Source organism: Heliconius melpomene, chromosome 18, assembly GCF_056956725.1.
Source record: "Heliconius melpomene rosina isolate 202511_hmr_F chromosome 18, ASM5695672v1, whole genome shotgun sequence".
Classification (NCBI taxonomy): domain Eukaryota; kingdom Metazoa; phylum Arthropoda; class Insecta; order Lepidoptera; family Nymphalidae; genus Heliconius; species Heliconius melpomene.
In genome coordinates this window covers 2,919,070-2,942,755 of record NC_140406.1, presented here as the reverse complement: position 1 = coordinate 2,942,755, position 23,686 = coordinate 2,919,070, and the positions used below count along the sequence as shown (strand labels likewise).

The following is a 23,686-nucleotide window of genomic DNA, read 5'->3' as shown; positions in this document are numbered from 1 at the left end:
TAGTAGCTATATAAAACTAGGTTGCGCTCGTCTAGGGCGGCGGCCCAATCTAAGGGTGTATCGTAGCAACGAGCAGCATCCCTGTCAGTGTGGTGTGGACTGCCGGCCGTGACGCACGTACTTCCACCCTTATACTGCGAAACCATCGAACTTGTTTTCCGAGCAAAAATGTTTATTCTATTTATTTTAGTTACAGTGTACTTAATCACTCTCTGCCATGAGTGATAGTGTGTGGATGATTGACTGACTGTGTGGACTTCGTTTGAATGACAAACGATAATTGCGTTCTACGCCGGTAAGTTATATATAAGACATATGTTTAAAAAAATATTGTCATTATAATATATTCTTTATTTAATGGTAGCTTGAAATAATAATAATAAACGTATTATTGTTGTTATTTTAATAATTCAAATGTATTTTATTTGCCTTTGTTCTAAAGCGAAACTAAAATCATATAGAGAAACATTGAGTTGTGCATAAATCATCCAGCATCCACTCCCGTTCTGACATTAAATAGTGCAGCGCGTTATTATGTATTGATTTTAATAAATATCTCATAATGGTCCATATTTGTATGATATGCAAATAATTTATGTTCCACAATAACTCGCATCACAAAATCAGCCTAGCATTGTCCGAATTTATGAATAATTTATATGTATTGTCAATGAATTTCCAATTGATCTTAGTTGGCATTCAAATACACCACCAGATACAAAGCCATACAATAAACTAGCTAGTGGTTATAGTGCCACGTCACTACCGATACTCGCATTGATGTGATTACAAAGAGAAAATATAGAGTTGTCATATTCCACTTGTTTTTCTGTTGTTTCGTTAGTAATAGAGAAGCCTCATGGCTCATACGAATCCCTTACGTAATAATCGATGTAAAACGTTCCTATAATGTGTTTTTTGTATTCAATAATGAATTATTAATTAAATTGTGTGGATTATTTAGAAACAATACTATCTAGAATAAAAATATATACGGTTATTAGGCAATTCGGAAAATCACTTCGCTGAAACACATCGACAGGCAATAAGGGATCTCATTACGGCTCAAAACTTTTGCGTTTGCAATTACAAAGTTTTCCATTGTACGAGCTTCGTTTCTTAGCCCATTTATACTTGAAGTTTCGACTTTAAATCTAGGGATTAGGTGGAAGCCTCCTTAAAGTTGATTCAGGTTTTTGGTATCCCCGTTTTACTTGTTGGTTTGTTTATCTATATTCTTCTCTCGTCTTGTCTTGTATATATACGAGTATATTTGAAACAAATTTAGTGTTTGTCCAATTTTTTGTCATTTTATATAAATTGTAACAATAACACCATAAGTAATAGTTTTGTCAATTATATTTTCCAGTTTTTTATTTATCAGTGATGAAAAGTATGATTAAACTTTACTATTAGCTACACTTGTAATTAACTGAATATTTTATTAAAACAAGTAGTATTTAAGTATATATATATAATTATACTAGACATAGCCTGTTGAGTGGTAGAAAGAGAGGATGATCAAATATACGATATGTTGAAAATATTATATACTATATTATATACTATATTAAATATAGTGTTGCTTTTTAGAGATTTATGTGATTTATGATAGATATAAAAATGTATCTCATTGAAATTATAAATCACTTATCTCGGCTCTACTCCCCAAATATGGTGGCACCAAAAAAATTTAATTCATGATGTATCCTTTAAATTTTTATTTATTTAGGTATTCCTCTTTTGCGGTCCACTTTATTGTTTTAATCCCGGCTTTACTCAGTTTTAAATTGGAATGAAAAAATAAATTTATGCTTTTAATTTTAGCATAAAATTCTAATTTTCGTTTGTAATAATATATTGCGGGTTATGCTTTTTTGTTAGAGTTTGTAAAATCTAATAAAAAGGGATTGCCATCCGTTGACAACGTCGTGGCACAAATTAGACGTTTCTGTTTACCAACGAGAACTGCACAATAAATGTAGGTTACTTTTATTTCAAGTAATGCAACGCTTATATTTAAAATATGAGTATTTCTTGGTGTAAAATAGTTTTAGGTATGTTCTGTAAATATAAAATTTAGCCACTTAATAGTAAAAAAAATGGTAAGGCATTAATTTGCCACCAAATAAAAAAAAATAAAATTAAATTAAAATGAAATTGTTGCTTAAAAAATATTTTGAAAAGGTTTTTAATAAGATATTTAGTTAAAGATGAAATAATTAACGAATATTAGGCAATAGGAAAATGTACAAAAAACAAACTTAATATATATTTTTTTCACAATGAGTTCCCTAGAAAGTATTTGTGAAAGATTTTTGCCGCAATTTTTTGGATACATGTTCATAGAGGCTGACGTAAAAGTCGCTCTTGCCACATTGACTAAAGATAATATCTCAGTACCCACCCTACGTTTGCAGATGAAAAGTTTTGGGTCATTCTGTATATCAGCAATATATCAGTGAATTCATCAGCTTTTTCCAAAAATAGTCACTGAATCCAAGCTTCACAAATAATTTATATATAGATGGTTATATTTAAAGGCATATCATATAACATATTCGCAGCATTGCTTCGTTAGATTGGAGTCTATTAAATATAAAATACTTTCAGCTCGTTGTCTAGTTGTATTGAATTTCCGTATTGCACATACCAATATAGGAAGTTGCTAACGTCAACTTCAGATAGTTTCATTACATTTTTCATGAATTTCTTAACAAAATAGACAATACGATGGCAGCCTTATCAAGCCTTAAACAATATACTAATAAATCAATAGCATAGAGCTACACTTGTCACTATGACTTTTTAATATTTTTTTAGTTACTATTACAAATTATTATAATTAAGATTTCCTTGAAAATATTAGCTTTATTCTATTAATAACGGGGAAGTCGTCCAGAAAATAACAGTTTGTGCAAACGTCAGTGACGTGACAATTGGGGTAGGCGTTAAGCAATTTACGCCGCGCCTATGCTCTTTTATTCTTATTAACCTCTGAAAGCCGAATAAAAGTTGGAATAGAAATTTAGTCTAATATCAATGCTCGGTGTTCTTGACTGAGTCATTGTTATTAATTTTCCTTTATATGCTATTATTTTGAATGACATGTACAAAGAGATAGCTAAGATTTCTAATTAAACGCGTAATATTTTTATTTCTATTTGCTAAGAGAAAGGTTTATACAGAAGTAAAAATATTTTTCTTTCTTTCTTAATTCTTTTGTTTAGCTTCACGGTGTAATTTACACTCCGTTCTCTACATTATTTTTTTATAAGATTTTTCCTTTAAATTAAGTTTGTTATTTCGATTTTATACTATTTTGTTATACCATATATATATACATATATAATATTTTACTATGCTACATACCTAAGGGATTAGCTTTAAAAAATCCTAGTTTGCCATTGAATTTTATACATATGACTGTATAAAACAAAAAAAGCAAATAAATAACTTAGTTCGTGTATCTTTAGTATTTGCAGTAAGCATTGCCAAGTTGAACAAAAAACATGGACACGATGCAACTTTGTAGTATTCATTTATTTATTTTTTGTTTAAAAATTACTTAAAGTTTTAAACTTAGTATTTTTTATTCATTTATTATAATATTTTTAAATGAAGTAAATATGCAGAATAAAATTTCAAATTTTGCAATACTTTCATAATTTCAATTAATTATTATTATAAAAGAATCGATTAAACTATGTAATAATTTTAACTAAACGGAAATTGCAGTCATAAGTTAGCCACGATATATTAGTTTTAAACTAATATCTACTTTTTAGAAGAAAAAAAGTGGAAACTTTCCGTTTCCTTAAACACTTCCAATTCTTGTATTTTTATACTAAACATATTTTTCTGTTCAGTAATATGTATAACTAAGAATTATGCTACTAATAAATTTACAATTGTAAAACTTTACACATATTAAAGATATTCAGAACAACAAATATGACATGCACGCTCACCCTCAAATAAATTACCCCATCACGCTGACGTCACTCTGAAAATTTTCCAACACCCATCAAACTCCTCTTAATGCCCCCTGAAGATTACAGGGATTTACTTCGCAGTGTAACATGTAATTTTTGAATGATAGATTAGAAAAAATACTGGTTGCTAACTTTCCGTAAATTGGTTTTACGCCCATTTTTCTGTTTTTATTATTTCACAATGATTGAGTGGTTTGTGTTGTTGTTTTTGACAACTTAAGATGAATTCATTCTGTTATATTTATTTCTAGTTATCTTATTGTTTATTATGTATTTCTTACTATAGATTGTAGTCTGAGGTTATATTTCTGCTCATTTTAAAGCAATGTGAGCCATATCCTACACTTGTTTTCTCCCATAATTTGTTATATCTATGTATATTGTATATAAACAATCAGCTTCAGCTATATCCCGCACACAGCAGGGTAGGCTGAGTGAACCTAGTGTTAGGACACTCCATTTCTCCGTTTTGAGTGGTGCAACTCAACGCCGCGCTTTGCCTCGACCTCAGAGTGAAGAAATGGCAATATAAATTTAAATAAATATTTCATTTTCACGAGTGGGGATCGAACCCATAACCATCGCGTTACAGTGCCCCTGGGCCACGGCGACCTCTAAATAAAATTTGGCTAAATTAAATTATATTTTTAATCTAATATATGTAAATACAAAATACGGTATCAGTGACAAGTCTACGTGCTAACTACCCAGAACGTTCGTAAGCGCGGCGGCACCTCATCGTTATATTTCATAGCGGCAGATAACGTCCAACTGAAATATGCCTTATAACACATTATATAATATTGTAGATAGCCTCAAAGGTGCCCTTGAATCGTAAAGGCCCAATTTATTTTTGCCATTTTTTTTAGTTTCACGCTATATCTTGCTTGTAGCACCGAATTCTGGAAGAATTGCGTGTTGACACCGAAGTGAAGAAATGAAAAATAATTAATATATTATTTCCTCGAATGGGAATCAAACCCACAACTTGAGGACGCGTTTTACTATAACACGCGCACACCTATATTATGAAACTAGCGGCCCGCTCGCGGTTACACCCGCGTGAACTATGTTATTATCAATTTCTGTCTCCATGACTACGTCCTAGTGACGTCCATGCAAAATTTGAGACTCGTAGCATTTGTAGTAACGAAGTTTCATACAAACTTTCGACCCCAAAAACAACCCCTTAGAAATCGAATATTGCAAATTCCCGTCTTAGCGAGCACCTACGTCCTATAAGTAACTCCTATGCAAAATTTCAGATTCCTAGCACATGTAGTTTCTGAGATTTCGTGATGAGTGAGTGACCTTTCGATTTTATATATATAGATTAAATAAAAGAAAGTTTTGATGATTATATAAAAAATTGCCTAATAAAAATAAAAAGCACATAATAATGAGCAAAGAAAAAATACAGAAATAAGAGAGACATAATGTCACCAGTGTTTCACGATATATTTGAAAAATTCGATACATCTATAATGACCTATTTGAATACATTAGACTTTGAATTTCCTTAACATATTAACATAATGGGTTGTCGATCATTTAAGCTGAACGGAACCACTTCATGTTATGTACTAAATGTTATATCATTTTAGTTGGTAATATAGTATTTGTGTTATTTTTTCGTAAATAATATTTTTTAAATCATTAAAAAATGGACATAAATTTCAGTCACAACACTTTTGGGTAGAACTAAAATATTTATGTTACACCTGTATCCCAAACAGCAAGTAGGAGGCAGAGCCAACTTAACTTAAGTTAACACTAGTGTTAAGCTTCCTTGTTAACCTTCCGTTAACGTTAGTGTGTTAACCTTCCGTTCCCCTTTTTCCGCCGAATTCTAGAGGCATTGCGTGTTAACTCAACTCAACACCTCATTTTGCCTCGTCAACAGAGCAAAGAAATGGGAATATAATTTTAAAGAAATATTTTACTTCCTCGAATGGGGATCGAACCCACAACCAGTCGATTTTCAAAGGTGAAATAAATTCATACATACATTAATATATAGTTAAAATTAATATAAACATAAAAAAGTCTTTGTTACCAATATATATTTAAGATATTTTTTTGCATAAGCTTCATTGCAGGTTACATAGAAAGTTTTCCTTTGTGAGAATTCAACGTTTCAAATTATTATGCTTTTGTCGTATTACATATAAGTACCTAGGAAATAAAAGGATATTTCCTCTTCAAAAAAATCTATCTAAGATACTTTAAGCTGGTATATGTTTATTTTTATTGAGGTTATCGAACTGTGCAACCGCATACAATTTTATTTAGCATCTCCTAATATACACAAGTAAACAAACACATGCATGTATACGAGCCAGTGAAAGGAGATAACAAACTCTCAAAGGCTTTAAATTACCGCCAGCTAATTTAAATTCTAATTAACGCTAGTGACATTAAGAAAAACCGAAAGTCATATATCACGCTCAGTGTTTTACTGCATGAATTAAATTTATCAGCTTAAAGTCTTCATTCTTTGTATAGCAGGGTATGCTGAGGGAAACTAGTGTTAAGACACTTCTTTCCCACTTTCTTGAGGCATTACGTATCGGATAGCAAAAGGCAATACTACGTTTCGTCTACCAGAGCGGTGAAAAGAAAATAAATTAAATATAATTCTCCTCTCCCCCTCTTCCCCACTCCCCCTCCCAAAGGCTCTACCACTGCACTACGACGGCCTCTATCTATTTGAATGTAATATTATGATTTTAAAGATATCATAATATACGAGTATATGTGAAACAAGTGCAACACACTTACCACCAAACGATAAATTTAATTCAATAATATTAACCCTGACCTTGATTACATACTTATCGATCATTGGGAAACGCTCAGTTCTGATGAAGAGATTACCATATATTTTGTGATTAACGTATCGGCAAGTCCAGAATAAATAATGGACGACTGAAATCGCATATCATTCCCACTCCCTATTTGAATAATTGTTTAATTCCATTCGACGCGGTGATGTATTCATGCAGATATATTTTGATTTATCGTCCCCTAACATGAGCTTGATTAATAGGGGATTTTCGATTTTTTATATTTTTTTTATTTTTGCATGATATATACGTCAATTAAAATGTTAATTGCTTAGATTTTAACATCGAGATAAGATAGAAATATAGCAAATTTGTTCTGTTATGGTCATAATAAAATAGCAATTTGGACCAGAAAGTGTCAGCAAGCCGCTTCCGTTGGAGATATAAGTAATAAGTCCTATTTAGAAACAGTTTCCAAGTCTCGAGGTTCTTTGCCAATTCATAGCGTCACAGTAATAGCAAGGCTTAGTAGCTGTAAAAGTCTCAAAGTGCAACGCATAACTCCACTCGGCCATGAATCGTTTAGAGATTTTGTGAAGGCGCTGAAGTTGTGCTATACAAGTCGCTAAATGGTAAAAGCCATTTTGAGGACGTAAAATCCTGAAACAAACTTTGTTATATTCAAATTCCACGTTTTATTGCTAATTGTGAACAGAGGGTCGTGAGATTGAATTAAAGATGCTTTCGTAATGTAATAACGGGAAAATTTCTATACGTAGGTAGATATAGTAGCGAACTGTAAAGATTTCTTTTGTTTATGCTTAATTTTTTTTTTCCCTAGCCTGCACCATCCCATTGTTGGACAAAAGCCATTGAGCACCAGTCCGGCTTATAATGGTCTAGCTCGTCTCGCCATCTCCGTTTTGGTCTGCCAATTCTCCTTTTAGAGCTTGGAATCCACTTGGTAGAAGATTTCGCCCAAGACTCTTCAGGCATGCTTAAATGCTAATTATTTTGTAATATTTGAATAACATATAATCACATTTGCTATTAGCTGTACTGACATTAAGAGCTTAAAAATTAACGACCTAAAAGCTTCACGATGTATCCCCCACATAGCCAGGTAGGAAAATATTTTTAAAAAATATATTTTAAATGCGAAGAAATAATTAGTATTCATATATACACAGAACCAAAACACATTTAAAAATATAATTCGTGCAAAATCCAATTTACGATAAGATAAATGAGATAAAATATTGATAGCAGTTATTATAGACGCGAGTTATTACTAAGAAAGACGTTAAGCCGGGGCACAAAGAATAAAAGAATCTCAAGCTGTATCTCTTAAAGATCTCGACGAGAAAGAAACTTAATAACATTTAATAAGAGTCTTATAAACTCGGATTGTTCATAACATAAATTTATACAAACGCTTTTAATTAAGACCGCAGTAGTTTAACTCTAGATCGCAAGGGCTTATTCGAGTAGAATTAGTGGAATGTACTATCACATTAGAAAGGAACGGACCTCTTTGAGCAGATGCATGTCTTTGCTGGAAGCTAGACATGTGCTGCATATGGTTAGCCGAATCGTGTAATGAGATATTCGGGATCAAATTTAAGTCTTCTTCTCTTCTAGTTTTTTATATGGTTTATTTAGCCATCTTAACATTTTTTTTTCATCTTCACGCTGTTTTCTGGTTGTGATATGTCCTGTATGCATGATTCTAGGCTTCCCACTTTCCGTTGAATTTTGGAGGCATTACGTGTTGAGTGGCGGAACTTAACGCCGCCTCCGCTTTAGCCTCAACAGCAAAGCGAAGAAATGAAAATATTAAATATTTCAGAAATCGAACCCACATACTCACACGCTTGTAGCCCTACGCGCTACTGCGCTACGACTGGCTACGAATTTTAAAAGATTCGAACTTTAATTGTATTTTTGTAGAGAGAGATCGTAGCGATAATGTCGAATCATCATTGAAGAATCTTCACAAATTAGATTCTTCACAAAGTGAATAATTAGAAATATCTCTAGTAATTTTAAGTAGTTTTCTTAATTTTCTCATTTTATTTAAATTAACTCTACAAGGTTTGCATTTTTACATAGTATCTATTATTTAATTTAAAAAATGGTTAAGTTTTAAGTAATAATTTAGACCTTAGTTTTGGTAACAAATCAAATTTCTAAAGAACTAGTAAGCCACATCAATCTCTGCTACCCAACCCTTCTTAACTCACAAAAAGCCTTTTGTAATCGCGTTGGATGTGTGCAAGATTAACCCTACATGCAAAAGATTTATGACAGAGACATAATCTTTAATCTCAAAAACAAATATTTTAGTGTTAATTCGTGAATAAATTAAAAGAACAGATTTTTCAAATTGAAAAACAGTAATTATTACATTATTGTAAATTAAAATAATATTTAGTTTAATATAGTATTGATAGTTGTTTTTAATAAGATTTTACTTGTATTTAGTTTGTTAATGTAATATGCTAAATAATAATAATTAAAACATAAACTCTCTTACAAGATATACATGTTATTAATGTGACTTGTTTGCTTTAATTAAACCCAGCAAAATAGCTATAGTAATTAGATTACCGCATCCGAAACCAATCGGCTCAAGTATATATTGGAAATCGATTAGGAGGGATTACAAAATGGAACAGATTGTAGTGATAGTTTGTAGCTGTTATCAATAGCATCAACGTTTGTTAGAATTGCTATCTTGACACGTATTTGTAAAATATTTCAAATATATAATACAATAATGAGAAAAATAATAATGGATGCAAAAGACGTAATGGACCAAAGTTATAATGTTCATTCTCGCCATAAAATATAATTATTTTTAAAAAAGATTATATAGATAGGTATATTAGAAAGAATACCTTCTGGACCTCGCAATGTTAGGTCAAACTTAAAGATAAAAACTCGACTATTTCTTACATCTGAAAGAGGCCATCGGGGGCAGTTGGACGCCGTCGTATTATAAACGTTTTGTTTGTAGGTTGGATCCTCATTCGAACGCAAGAATGATTTTCATTTCCACTTCAATCCATTCCACTGTAGTAAGACCAAACACGCGTTGATAAATAATACTTAAAACAAAATTAAAAACTTATAGAAATTTAAAAAATATAGTTAGGATAATATTATCATTTTCTCGCTCTTATAGCAAAGGCAATGCCTTTTTGTTTTGAGCTCCGCAACTCAACATGCAATGTCTCGAGGATTCGGAAAAACGGGAACAGAGTGTCTTATCACATCTGCCTACCCTTTTAGCGTGATGCTAAAATAAACTACTTTCACATAGAACAATAGAATAATATTTAAGAAATGTTTATATCTAATATTCTTTCTTCGCTTTTTTCATTGCAAAGTGCTTTTTACAGAGAGTCTCTAAATATGCTAGTAATATGTACATCGTGCGTAATATCCAGAATATTGATTAATGAACAACTTAATTCAAACATTTATTTTTCTACAAGACTATATAAAACAACCAAAATTCTAACAATCATTTGATCATAATAACATATTATTGGAACTATCATAGAATCTGTTCAAATAATAAAATCTAATATCGTCAAAAAGAAAAATTTTGGCACTATATTATCCGAAACAGTTTGCCAGAAAAGTAAAGTAGCATCAACTCAATAGGTAGGTAATTGAGGACAAATATGTGCGAAACTGAACCGCGTGGTATGATGGCAGCGCGCCAATATAGCCTTGTTGGGGTAACATGGAGGCCGGGCTTCGTAAACATAATATCCGATTTTCGGCTTTGTCGCGAACGCGAACGATCCCACAAGCTTGCATAGAGGTTTACTGTAGGTAATCATTTTGTTGCAAGGAAATTCAAGTTAGAATGCATTATGTTCTAGCATTAAAATGTATGAGCTTCTTATCTGTACAAGCGTAGGCTATTATAAGACATGTTTCTACAATACAGCTTATTATTTAAATAATCTTTTTCTCATATGACATTGCTATATCGAGAAAGTTCCAAGGTTCATACTTAGTGTAATTTAAAAAAATACATATAATATACTACTTACACGTACTATGTTACACATATAACACACTTAAGTGGGTTTACAGATGGAGCTAATCTAACAAGTAAATGTTGGGTTAATGCACGTTTATACTAATATAATTAAACTCACACTTTGTTGCACTATAGTGTAAACAGTGGGAAGTCATTTTGTTTCCCATTCCCTTTGTATAAAGCGAAAATGTTAGTAATTAGTAGACGACTGTCTGCTCCTGCTTTTGACACAATCATTCCTCTTTGAATAATGACCAAATTTGAATTGACTTGTGTTGAGATTTTATTAAACTTTATAAATTAAATAAAATAAAAGTAAATAAATAAATAAAAGTACAAAAATTTTCAAAGTATTCAGTTAATTTTAGCATTCATAGTAGAATGAAATAGGTAAAGTTTTAAATTTGGGAATATTGGTGAATGGTTAGTTTATTTTATTTATTAATTTCGATATTTATGAAATATAAAAACAAATGCTAAAATATACTTTTGGGACGGTACTCTAATAATTAAATAATTAATAGAAAATTGAAAAGTAAACAATGTTGGTACTTCATATGATATCACTTGACATTTCGTAAAGCACTTTGCTGCTGTCGCTGCGTAGGATGACGAACGCCTGACCTTTTGAATATAATATACAACGAGAACTTGCACTTTAAACAAGAGTGGAGAATTAATAAAATAATAAGCATAAGAGTTTTGAAGTGGCTTAATAAGAACGCATGGCTTAGCAGTCAGAACTCTTGGACGGTTTCCAAGAGACGCGGGTTCGAGCCCCAAAAAATTTAATAAGATTTTAATACGTTTCTAAAAAGTTTATATGACCTTTTTCTTTCCCGCCTATGTAGGATCTGCAAGATAAAGCTCCTAAAATATAAACTTCTATTTTCCACTTTTATATTTGTCTTAAATATTTGCCAGTAAATAAAATATATTCTGAAATTCAAACAAGAGAGGAACACTTAGCACAGCACGAGTATACCTTGGTCCGAACAGAAAACCGCAGCTTTCATCTTGCAAGGAATTTCCCTACCGTTAAGTGATTTGTATACTTTGAAGCTTAGAGCGCTTTATCCTTGAATCTCGAGTGATATATATGAATCTAAAATCCAATATAAGAACTACTATTTTTTACATTTTATTTTTCTATTATATTTTTTAAATAGATGTCTTTTGTTTTACAACAAAGTAATATAAAGTAATTTTGAGGTTAGTCGTGGCGCAGGCCCTTGGGCTCAAACGTGTGCAATACGACAGGTTGTGAGTTCGATTCCTACTCGAGGAAATTAAATATCTAATATTTTCCTTATCGCTCTGGTTTTTGATGCAAATAAAGCTCTAGAATTCGACGGGAAATGGGAAACGAAGTGTCTTAACACTAGCTTCGCGATACAGTGAGTAGCTAGAAAAATATACATATTTTTTTAAAAAATAACTATAATATGAGGAGAGTAGTCGATTTTCAACTAGGTCAAAGCTACAATAGAAAAAACCTATATTATAAAGTAATCAAACACACTAGTATTACATGGTCGTTCACTAAAGTCTGGCTAGTCCCGATTTACATAACGCACTCTAAAACCACTGCATGTATATACCCTTTAAACTTTTAAGTGACATGCAAATTTCCAACTAAATTCTAACATTGTATCTAACGACTTCTACAATATAGCTTTATATAATATTTTTATGAATACAAAAACAGAATAATATAACTAAAAGTATACTATAAAATATAAGGTATCTTGATACCTGTTTTTTTATAGATTTTATATCAAATTTGAAATGCAAAAAACCTGGAAATATCTACAATTTGTATTATAATTTATTACGGATTGGCTTTATTAAATTGTTCTTATATTTAGAAAAGGTACTGTGTATAAGTGAATATAAATATAAGTTTAAAATATAATTTATAATACAATAGCCACACCTGGAAAAATACAATACACAAAAACCTAATATCTAATATCTCGTAGTAAAAAAGAAAATAAATATAATTGTTTAAAATTTTATAACTATACGTGTAAATTATTACCTTAAAATATATTCTATTTTAACTAAAAGCTATGTCTATAGACTCTACTAGATCCTGGCTTACATCAGCAGGTAGCGTTACCTATACTAGCTTTCATCAAACTCACGTTAAGCGAAATTTGAAACTACAAAAGCTCAACACGCTGTTTCGCTCTGTCTATCTTTAGCACGAGCGAAATAACTAAGTTAAGGTCAATTACGGCCTGAGGCTATATTGTACACGTGTAAAGCGTTAAATATTTCATACTTCCAGCGTATGCATATATCACGTATATAGAATAGTTTTCCTTTTTTTTTTAGTTTCACGCTTAACCCCGCAAATAGCCTGCTACTTAACCTGTTAGGTAGAAGAAAGGTAATGTTAAGATATTCCGTTTCCTAGATATTACGTGTTAACAATCCCCATCCAAAGTGGGGACACTTTCGTCTCAATTTTTCGAGATATTGTATCTAGAACGGCGAAACTCAAAGCAAGACAAAACTTTGCTACCAGCGCGAAGAAATGAAAATATTAATAAATAATAATTCACTCCCTCGTTCAGTGAGGAGCGAGCCCACAACCGTCGCGTTACAGTCACCCTTGCCCTTGTGCCCCTGCGTCACGACGGCCGTAACGTGATGAGTGGAGGAACTCCCTGCTGCCCTTTGTCTTGTTACCTAATTACCCCGATTGGGAATCGAGCCAGCAACCGTTGCATTTATACTTAGATTCCGTGCCACCTCGTTTTCTTTTGATCTAAAAGACCATACACCGGACCATAATTCAGGAAGCAATGCATGTTGAGTGGCGGAACTCAACTCGACACCATTAATCTTTCATTTTCTCGAATATGAATCGAACCGATAAGCTGCCGCGCTAACAGTCACTCGGCCCTGGTCAGACTGGCCTCTGTCAACAAAGAAACTTCCTTCTTAAATTAAAAAAATAAATAAATAAAAATAAAAACATTCTCTATTCAATCTAAGTAATTTGAACCGTAAGTACGCCATTACAATTTACAGCAATTATAAAGCTCGCAGTGGGAAGCAATTTAGTTTTCCATTCCCTTTGTGCCGAGGTGGAAATGTTAGTATTAGAACGTCTGACTGATGCCGACGCAACCATTTGTCTTTCGGTGCTTTCTTAGATGTTTTGATAAATGATACGCGGACAAAGCCTAGATTACGTAATATACACTTCAAGTAAATATGTTCGTTTGGATGCATTAAGTGCTATGGACTGACGACTCAGGGAAATTGTCATGGGTTTTGCCCCAATATTAAAAATCGTCAAGTCCTCGTGTTGTATGTGAAATTATAATTATAACTTTGTAATAATTTTTGTTGTGGGCATCACCTACCTACTCTGTCCCCCTCATTCCCATGAAGTATTGTTAAAAAAATGTATAATCAATGTAACATTAAATTATACTATTAATATTGAAAAGGACAACTCTTGAGTTTCTTGCCGGATCTTCTCAGCAGTACTGCTTTCCGAACCGGTGGTAGCTATTTATACTGGTATGTTGATTTGACGATTCAAAAGTGCTAGATAATTTGGACTTTACTTTAGACACTTGTAGCACAGTTTCCGTGGTGTAGCGGTTATCACATCTGCCTAACACGCAGAAGGTCCCCGGTTCGATCCCGGGCGGAAACATATTTTTTAAAAATGAACTATTTTTTTGTAAACCCCATTATCGTTATTGATTTTTTTTATTTTAATATATAATATAAATTTTATGTTAATTAAATATTTGATAGAATTCATATTATGTTTGTCAGTCGTTCATGCAATATCTTGTGGCCCAGCGCGTTGCTCGACTAACTTGAATATTAATGTGTTATAGCTGCAACTAATCAGAGGAGATGTACGGTCGTCGCACGGTGTAGGAAGCCATTAGTGCTTAAGTCTAAAATTATATAAATGTTGCCATTTCTAATTGAAGTAACTCATATTCTACACTAAAATCTTTAGTCGACACAATCGAGATGTGAAAACATAATTTTATTATTCGATATAACCGACAATTCAATTTAAGTATTATTATTTATAACTAAATTAACATTTCGGTTTGGAAATTTCCTCTGGAACGCAATTTAGCACTTAGCTGATGTTAAGTTACTTGAATAGCTTAATATAAATATCACGATCGGACCACAAGTAATTTATACAAATAATTAAAAGATCTTTGGCAAAAAAATAATATAAAATAAGAAACCACAGATAAAAAAGAATACGCATATAATATTCGATAAATGTATCAATAATCTGTGTCGATGATTAAAAAAATATCATTTGTCTGATTAATTATCTGCCTCGTGAGTGACGGTAGATGAGACCCATTATTATTCTAGTGTTGGCGTGCTACTGAAACCAGGTCACAAGATGCTTCACTTCAGCATAACCGATTAATTGCTGAATATATAAATGACAAGTCTTATTGATTCCCTTGCTTAGAAACTGTTTTCGTATTATTTTTATTATATGTTTTATTTTATATATATAGGTATGGTGTATATGAAAATTTAAGAGCAAAATCGAGTACTGAAAAAAGGTTTGTGAAAGAAGTGAAAGGATAATTATAGATACCTGTTGCAGACTCTTTTTTATAAATACAAGCGGGCGGAGCCGCGACAGGTCGCTAGTGTATAATAAATATAGTATTTTTCAACTATTTTTGTAATTTGAAAAAAAAAAAGTTTTATTATTTAATTAACCGTTTACACTCACACCCTTATAACCCTGACTTGTACCACGACCACGACCTCAAGTTCAATATTCATGTGAAATAGTAAAGAACAAACAGTATTTGTAAATGAGGTAATTAAGCATATAATTATACTTAGAGCCTTACAAGATTATCTCTTCTAGGGTTTCTCTGTACGCTACTAGGTCACAAGATGCTACTCTAACGTTACAGCCACTAATCACTGCCTTTAATAGCTCCCTCATGTAAATGACGCACATCTCAATTTCAATTTAAAATTTTTGTTCACCGTTTTATCTTTCATGTTTTGTTTTAACTTTAGCTTTTCTTATTGTTTAATTTTAGCTGAAACATATCTTTTTTTATTGTATATTAAAAGTATACTTAGTTAAATAAAATTGAAAATATATATTTAACTTTAAAAATTAGAAAATATTAACCTTAACATTGGAAATTCTCATACAAAATTTAACAAGGTTATACTAATGAACCGTAGATATTCCAATGCAAATTATTTAGCTCTCGTGGCATTAATACTTGTTGTTGATGGACTTTAGTTATATATAAAGGTATCTACATTTTATAATAGAACTGCTATGAAAATAATATTATATTCCAATAATATTGTATTTCATTTTAATACATATTATTTTAAATAGTATTAGTAAATATCACTTTATATAAAATTCTACAAAAAAGTACATGAGGTACATAATATGCAAAATATTTTTAAAGATACTGAGAATGTACATAGAACCATTTCTATATTTCTTATTCCCATTGGGAGTAAAGTGGAAGTCAAGGTAGTTTTCTTTCTATTGAAGCTATTTATTTCTAAATGCAAAATATTATGAAAGCTATAAAACGAATACATTTTAATAAATATTTTTAAAAGTAAAATGCTTTTACAGTAACACAAAATATTATTTGATATTTCCAATAAATGAATTTCCCATGTAGTTTATTAAAATAATTATTTGTTAAGTAATTATAAAAAAAATATTAGAAGCTTGTAAGGCATAACAACACGTTCCAACTTAAGAAACTCAGATGGGTTCATATAAAGAAATGGATATTTCCTTTTGCTTGGAAATGTAAGAAATTAATGTGGCCACAAGAAAAGTGACCGTAATATGAAGAGATGTTCGGTCATTTCTCTACATGTCTATATTAATGGCATTATATAAGATGGAACAAAGATCAAGGCTCACGAAATGATATAGGGTTCATAATCATTTTTACTTTTAGCTTTCATTTTCGTATTAGTTAGTGGTGTTTGATCTTAATGAAATAATAACATTATATTGAGGCCGGCGTGGCGCAGTGGTGCAAGCGTAGACGCAATGGTTATGGGTTCGATTTCTATTGGGGAAATTAAATATTTAATATTTTAATTTTTGAAAAGAAAGGCAAAGCGCGACATTAACCTCGGTTACTCAACACGCAATGCCAAATGGGGATTGCGTGTTGGGGAACGTAGTGTCTGAACACTAGGTTCCCTTTGTCTACCCTGCTATTTAGCGGGATCCAGCGTGAAGCTCAAAAAAAAAGAAAAAATATTGTTTTCATAATTATTGGCTATATTTTATATCAATGGTTATGAGTAAAAATAGCATTATAGAGTTATTATTGTAAAAAAAAAATCCATAAAAACAATATATAACACGAGGTTATTTACCTCGGGCTGTATAATTTTTCAAATTATTCCTAATTTATAATTCCAATATTCTTTTTAAGTTAGTAAAAGGCTTCTATTAGTTATAATTTTTTACCTTTAAAACAAACGCCTCGAGGACATACAATATTCACAGAATAAATTTCTGCTCCTGTTGATGTTGGACTTTTATATTGAAATACTGTTATTAAACTATGCTTACTTTATATTTTACTAAAATATTTTAAAAATATAATGTTATAAGTATCGATATTACCAATTTATAAACTTAAAATATTCGGTAAAATTAAAAAAGGATGAAGGTTTGACGAAAGATAGCTATTGTTACATCTTCGTTTATACGCAAGAAAGGAAGAAGAGGCCAATCGTGGCGTAGCATAAGTGTGCGACTGTAAACGGAACGCGACTGGTTGTAGGTTCCATTCCCGCACGAAGAAACGAATATTGAATACTTTCATTTCCTCGTTCTGGTAACGAGGCAAAGTGCGGCGTTGAATTCCGCCACACAACGCTATGGCTCCAGAATTTGGCAGAAAAGTAGGGAATAAAAGTGTGTTAATGGGAACGGAGTTTCTTAACGCTAGGTTCCCATAATTCCTCTGCCTACCCTTATTTGTGTGGGATACTGTGTGAAAAATAATAGAAAAATAAAACTAATATATTTATCCCCAAATGAAATTGAAAACTTCCCTCCGTTCAATATCGTAACGTAACTTATTGGGTAAAGTTTTTTCGGAACAAATCGAAGTCTTTGTGTCATACAAAGCCATTCATCTTCATCAAGCAACACAAATGGATTATATTATCATGTCTATAATATATATGTACGTATGTATGTATGTATAGTATATCATTCTGACATCATCGCTGTGAATTTGTTGAGGTAGCGCCGCGCCCTCTTAATTACAATTTACAGGCTGTGGCACGTGTGTAAATGTAATTATAAAATTACTTGATAATAAACGTTAATAATGTATTATATAGATTTTTATTATTTCCAAGTTAGAGTATTTTTAGGAAAATTATAAATTCGTATAACTGGAAAAATATTGTGTAATGTAGTATAGGCACCTATTTTGGATTTTAATTAAAAACCTTATTTTTATGTATTTTACTTATTTTTTATCTTCATTTTTCACATTTAGATATACTTCTACGCGTTACCAATACTTGCGTAATTAAAAGGAAATTGCAAATGAAAAAAAATGAGTTCACGACACGAGAATCAAACTAATAATAACAGAAACAACTGCGCCTAGACGGAGTTACGTCTATATTTTAATATCCACAGTTACGGAAAATTACAATATTCTGTTAACAACCGGCTCAAAGAGATTCTAATGCAAATCAGTCACTGTAAAAGCCGTACTGATGAAATGCATATTGATTTTCATTTAATGTCGACTGCAAAGTAAATTACACTCGCATTGTTCTATGTTCAATATTCAGTGTTATAATGGCTTATTCGAAACTATTAATGCGTATTTCGATGGTTCGATTAATTAATGGGTAAATTTAATTGCAAAAAAATTATACATTTAGGTAAAAGTAAAATTCTTTATTATAAGCTTAACCTAGTGTTTAGACTCTTCGTCCCCATTTAGACACTTCTGTCCCCCACCTTTCGCTAATTTCTGGAGGCATTGCGTGTTGAATGGCGGAATATAAGGCCGCGTTTTGCCTCGGTACCAGAGCGAGGAAATGTAAATATTAAACATTTAATTCCTCGACGGAACCCACAGACTATGATAATATTTTTGCTAACAAGTTCAACATATTTTTAGCTCCAGAAGCAACACAGTAAAAGTAGGTTTTACTTTTACATAAAACAATATTTACATAAGCTTTCTTAAAAAGTTAAAGAATATATTTGCGAACCAAAAGTTACTAACATTCTTTTATTTTAATTTAGGCTTAATATCACACTTAAACATTTATAATAGCTATATAGTTAACACTAATAAAACAAAGACTAAATCACAGAATGTGAAAGAACAAGCAAGTATTTTAATTTACTTTATGAAATAATTTCATTGAAGAATTATTTTCAATTACATTTCAAAATGTCTATATTATCATGGAATAGATTTTACCAAACTTAAATGAGAATCTAGTTTAATATCAGGAGTAGGTTGCAAGGGGAGTCATTAAAAGTTTTAAACTAAGCTGCAATATCTGAACGTCATGACAAGACATTTATGAAACTTCATTTTCAATACTAGGCGCCATCTTATAAATAAATGTATTTATGTGTGTATATATGCACTCGTTTTGTATGAAATTAACTGCAAATAAAAAATTGTAATAATTTTGTTTCTGCTAAATTTTATAATCCTATGATTATAAAATCCCATGAGAAGAGAAAACCCCTTACAAAATAAAAGAACCCCTCGTTTTCGAATAAATTCTTACGGCTATCACTCTAATACATTATGTTCTAAGTTAAATTAGAATCCACGAGTACTAATTTAAAAGTCAAATTAGAAGCTAACTAACCAACCACTAAACTAAAACGTCTATAAAAATAAAGAATAAAATATAGTATAATAATATAGTATTCGAAAACCAATGTTATATTAAATTTCAAAGAGAAAATAATGACGTAAATCGGGCAAAGTTTCGTGGAAATATGAAACGGCTTTATGGCGCGGTATCATTCATCATCGTCAAACACTCGGGGATTCGGTCTAATTACATTATTTCTGTGAACAAACCTACCTGATGTCATCGCGGTGGATTTGCTGATCGAGGGGTAGACTATGTTCCAGTTATATGGAATTAGAAAGCTTTTGGTAAATTAATGAATTAAGTTATAGCTTAAATAAAATATATATTCGATCCCCACACTGGAAGGAATGAATTATTATATATTCATATTTTCATTTCCTCGCTCTGACATAAATGCCTCGAAAGATTCAGCGGAAAGTGGGGAACGGAGTGTCTTCCCTCTGTCTACCCTGCTGTATACGGGATACAACGTGAAGCGGATGTATTTACATTATATTGTGTAGAGCTTGCAATATTAATGTCAAATGCTTAATTTAAAAATTAAAGTAAAAATTAACTTTTCTTAAATCAATAAGTTTTCTAGTAATATTTGTAAAATAGACAAATATTTTAAGATAAAAGTTATCGTTAAAAAATTAAGCACTAATATGCTAAATTTTTTATATCGAAAAAGACACGATTCAGAGAAAAAAAAAACATTTATACATACATTGCCACTCGTCTTTTCATACTTGCCAGCTTAAACATGAAAACCATAAACATAACAAGTTACTTGGTGAAAAAATATAAATTTTAATTTAGTCTTGCGTGCACTCTGATAAATTGCTTTCTATTCTAAAATGTATTTTTATGAAGCACAGTTTAGTGGCCTACTTACCCGCCGGGAGCAGCCAGCATCCAGCCACACGATATTCCACTCATTCTGAGTTTCGGCATTCGTTAATCTTCATTATCCTCGACCAATATTGTACCCATTCTAATTTAATGCCCTAAATTTGTACCAATAATGAAATTGTTTGAATATATTAAATTATTAAATTAATTGGACTTTTTTTGGCGTTAGAAGTCCAAGCTCCTTCGTAGCGTTCATTTCTTCGCTATCCACTTCCATACGACTTCTTTCCGCCGAATTCATATTTCGCCTATTTATGAAATAAATAAGATATCAACAATTATGTGCAACGTTTTAAACAAAATATTTTTTTCTTATATAAAAAATAATCAATCTAACTGTTTCAAGTCTAGAGCTACGTACAAAACGATATTTTGTAAGTAGTAAACAAGTCACGAAACACCAAAACTCGTTTCTCTGAAGAGACAGACAAATGCATTTAATTAAAACAAATGGCGGTCGGTCGCAAATACAAAGTGGGTACTTTTCAATGTTTTTCTCACTGTAAGTCATGCTTGTTCACCTGTTCCGTGTCCGCAGATTTATGAAACTTTTGCCCGAAGGCACACGATACAAAACTCTGCTATAATCTATATATAAATCTTAGCTGCGTATAAAAGAATAAAATTATTATTTATGTTGACGTAATAACTTCAATATTAAATATGTCAATAGTTCCTTTTATTTCTTCTTTTATGTTATTTTCATTTACAAATGTCTTACATAGAATATTATCAATCATTTTCCTTAAAGCCGAAGCTGTCGAGTTATCTCGAATTTATTTATAGCGAGACATTTTTTGGGGAAATGTACGTATTTTAATTACAAATTAGGTTAATTAGGGTAAGGCTGAATGAAAAGGCTTTCAAAATTTATTAGAAGTGACAGAATGGCAATATTTTTTTCTTTTTAATTATTTTAAATAAAAAGATTTCATTTTGGATAAATTGTAAATCATTTTATGTTTGTATCTTGTTTATGTACTTCAAAAATATATGAAAAGAAGATATAGGTAAACTCATAATCGCTCTTTAAAGTTAGGAATCGGGACGATTCTATACAGTGTTGCTAGTATTATTTTATAGAATGTCTCTTAACAATATTGAAATTATTCTTTTCAGATTTTTATTATTTGTCTATTTTAATTATTTTCTAATTTAATACACAATATATTTCATATGAAAACGTACAACGTAAATATTAGCGAATTGTCTTATGAAATGACTTTAAAATAAAATATAACTATAAATATAATAAAACTATTAAAGTATTACAAATTTTTTATCATTTATAACAAAACATTATATATATAATAATAATTTCAGGAGGAAAACAATCGTCCTTCTGGTTATTTATTTAAAAATCGATACTTTGAAAACTTTTATTCCTTGCCAGCGAGTACTGAGTTTAAATTTCAGTAACAAGGTTAGACGGTGACACAATTTTATTTAGGTTACTACCACTTTTATGAGCTATGACTTTGTGTATGGAGATGTAAAGAAAAAAATAGATTGTCTGAATGCCAAATATTCATTGCGAGAATGGAAAAACGACATTGCACTCTACAAAAATTACATTTTCACATATTTTTCTTAACATAGTCTATTTAAAATGATTAATAACGATTTTACTTAATAAGTTTCATTGTTTTAGAAGGCTAATTTTCTTACATATAAGTTAAGATACTACTACACAAATACTTCTGTTTAGTTATTTTTTATGCATACTTATAATAAACACTTACTAGTTCCTTTTTAATAAAAAGCTGCGTATATAGAATTTGTGGCTGTCCATTCTCACGATACCCTTTTCTTATATACAATCTCCAATGGATGCCAGAAATGTATATGTCTTAATATTCAGCAACGGATTTACTAAAGCTGTTAATCCTCAAATAACTTTAAATACATAGCGTATTACGCATTGCCTTTAGATAAAATATATGAAAATAAAAATTAATAAAAATAGTAACTTAATTTTTTTATCCAGAATCTTATCTTTTTATTCAGATTTCGGCGGAATAGGACACAACACTAGGATCCCAGGTTGTCCTTACCGACCCTGCTGAACCTTAAACATGACTTTTAACTATAAAGAAAGTAAAAAACCCTTACAAATATCGTCGAAATACATTTTCTTGTGCCACAGTCAATTGTAAAGAGTGTAATAAAATAGAATTAAGAACTTGGAAACCAATACATAAGAAGATATTCCCATAAAGTTTTAATGATGGTAGTTGGACCACAAAGAAAACTATAAAATTTAAGACAGTAGTAAAATGTGTCTTTATAAAGAATTACTTAGGACATTTACTATAAAAATAAATTCAAGAAATAAAATAAGAGTGAAAATGTAAGTAGAAGAAAGCTTACGTTAAAGTAAGAACAATTTTAATAAAAACTATAGTGCAATCTTATTAAAAATTATAGTATGATAGGAATTTGAGATAAGATAATTTGTTTTTGTAATTTCGTGCAGATTATCTGTAATAAACGACTCACACAATTCAAATTCAAGCTAAATGCCTAAAAAAGCAATAACAATATATATATATATATATATAATAAATATATATATATATATATATATATATATATTTTTATTATTATCGTCATTCAATAGTTTAAGCCAACAAGTGTCTTAACCCTAGGTTCCCCTGGTTTAAGCGGGATAACGCGCGAATCTAAAAAAAAATTCGAACTTTCAAAATCTTTAATGCTCCAAGACAGGAAATAATTTTATTAAAATTTGGTACGTATCCTTTAATCTACATAAAACGGGAATGTTTTCATTAGTCTTAAAAGCTTTACACATTGTATTTGATCTAAGATCCTCAATCCTTTGTAAGACGTGCTCGACGATAAGGGGTTATAAATCTGTGCAATTTTTTACGTTACTTCAAAGGAAATGAAGGTCAAGTAAGTAATTACTGGATTATCTGATAAGGGAAAATAAATGAGCCCCATTATAAAAACCTACAATAACTTTTATCAGTACAATTTTGTGTATTTTTATTTATCACCTTAAATTGTAAATCTTA

At 30.9% G+C, this 23,686-nt stretch overlaps 1 non-coding gene across 1 annotated transcript; it reads left to right on the top strand.

The window, feature by feature from the left end:
• The first annotated feature begins 14,447 nt into the window (after positions 1-14,447).
• TRNAV-AAC (transfer RNA valine (anticodon AAC)) lies at positions 14,448-14,520 on the top strand. The gene has a single exon. It is a non-coding gene; the product is annotated as a tRNA-Val (tRNA).
• Positions 14,521-23,686: the final 9,166 nt, after the last annotated feature.